Source organism: Papio anubis, unplaced genomic scaffold (genome assembly GCF_008728515.1).
Source record: "Papio anubis isolate 15944 unplaced genomic scaffold, Panubis1.0 scaffold305, whole genome shotgun sequence".
In the NCBI taxonomy this organism is placed as follows: Eukaryota; Metazoa; Chordata; class Mammalia; order Primates; family Cercopithecidae; genus Papio; species Papio anubis.
This window is the reverse complement of record NW_022163159.1, coordinates 2,431-4,860: the sequence shown is the minus strand read 5'-3', so window position 1 is coordinate 4,860 and position 2,430 is coordinate 2,431.

Genomic DNA, 2,430 nt, shown 5'->3' with positions numbered 1-2,430 from the left:
GAGGTCAAGTGTATTATTATATTCACGGTGTAACTACTGCTGTTCAGGTGTGACTTTTCAGACACCATGAATTCAACAGCATCCTCGAATAAGCATTTTTCTTTTCCCAATTGAGACAAGATTTGCAAGTTAACAAACCATTTAATAATATGGCTTCATTTTGTTGTCATGGTCTCACACACACACACACACACACACACACACACAACAGTAGGAAAACACTTTCCATATGGTCTTGCTCCCCAAAGGCTGATGATTCAGGTCAGGGACACCCTGTAAGACCATGCGCTCCACGTAACCTCCATTTCAAGCCAGAGCCAAGACAATGAAGACGGCTCCCACAGGGTGCACACCTCCAGCAAGTGAATACAGTAATAGCAGCAGAGCACGGTCGTGGAAGTTGGAGAAAAGAGAGAAAACCAAGTGGGCAAAATTATGTCATTTTTGTATTTTTCAAAAGGAATGTTCTTTGGACGTATATGAGGAGCTAGAAATGAACATAAATGTTCTTTCACTTTGGCAAGGCATTCTTGAAAGGATGTCATCCCATTGCTAATAAAAATATAATATAGGCCGGGCACGGTGGCTCACACCTGTAATCCCAGCACTTTGAGAGGCCGAGGTGGGCGGATCACCTGAGGTCAGGAGTTTGAGAACAGCCTGGCCAACATGATGAAACCCTGTCTCTACCAAAAATACAAAAGAGTAGCCGGGCATGGTAGTGGGTGCCTGTAATCCCAGCTACTTGGGAGGCTGAGGCAGGAGAATCACTTGAACCAGGGAGGCGGAGGTTGCTGCGAGCCGAGATTGCACCATTGCACTCCAGCCTGGGTGACAAGAATAAAACTCCGTCTCAAAAAAAAAAAAAAAAAAAAACATAGAGGGCCACCCCCTAAGAAAAACTTAAAACCACTGATTTGTGGTCAGGTAGCAACATCAGGGTGGAAATCTAATACAAACATCATACTTGGGGTACAAAAGGAAATTAACCAAGATCCCAGAGACTATGACATGACTAACAAGGACAGTGAAAACACATTTTCTCAATAAAATATATGACCTAATTCAGCCAATATAAGCATGGTTACATTTTCCTTAGTCCTACTTCTCTATCATTTTTAAGATCATGTGACAGGTGTCTCAGGTGTCATCTCAGATGTGCCATGCTATACACTGTGTTCTGTCTGCAGGGCTTCATCATACTTCCAGAATAAGTTTAATCTACAAAAATGCACTTATGTTAACACAAATATCAACCACAAAACGTTAAGGATGTTGTTAGCGTTGGCTTCTTGAAGGAAAATTCCCCACATTTATGCAACTCCATTATCTATGTGGGGGAGTCTCGGGAAGGTCTCCAAGAGCTGACCAAACCCTAAAGTATTTTTTCTCCTTTTAATCTGAAATTATTTCTGAATATGACACGTCAAATTATCACTTGGTTTTCCCTGAATAGGACAACCCTGTATTATAACCTTGACCCTGACAAGGACTCCTTGGTTCTAATGCCTACACTCCCAGCTCCTTGGCAGAAAGGGCCCCGGCAGTATTGACTGTAAACAGAGAGGTAGAAACAAAGGGAACTTCAGTAAAGGCACCATCTACTGTCTAAAGTTGGAATGCACCAACCAACAGGTTCTTCAGGTGGAGAGGTGGATTAAGGAAGAGTTCAGAGGGCCTGAGATGAGTTCTAGATCAGGACTGATCTTTAGCCGTCAGAAGAGTGGCTGGTGGGAGCAACCAGCAAAGCAGAGGTTTTCAAACTTGTCTGCACATTAGAATCACCTGGGGCGTCTTAAAAACTCCATTGTCCAGGCTGCGACCCAGGGAAGCCGAATCCAGATCTCTGGGAGTAGGACACAGGCACCAGTATTTTTTAAGACTCTCCAGATGTGCAGGCAAGTTTGAGAACCAATGCCTGCAAAAGCATTCCCAGTGAGCCTTGAGCAACGTTTTGAGCGGCATAAGCAGAGTTGGGAGGGCAGCGGCCTTAGGGTGAAGGGGAACACACAAAGCAAATATTCAAAGTTTCAAAAATCCTGTGTAACTAACTCCAACATGACAGCCAATTACCTGTCTAGAGGCCAAACAGTGATGCAACTTGGAAAAGTCCCGGGGAGAGCCAGAATGTGTGCTCCAAGTGAGGCGGGGGCTCTCGGGGATGACCTGCTTGGGCGGTGCAGTGGTCGGGAGGATCCGGGAAGAGAGAGGCCACACGCCCCTTTTTGTTCCAGGGCATGGTCTGGCCGAGCACGCCGAGGACTTAGGTACGACAGGATAGGTCAGGGACTGCTTCGCGTGGGTCCCTCCCAGCTGTCACTAGAGCCGGAGGGTCCAGGCAGGGGTGCGAAGGCACAGAGCCCCTCTTCACTAAAGGGAGGTCCTGCGGGGCCTCCTCCCTCCCACCCCGCCGCGAGGCGGGTTCCCCAG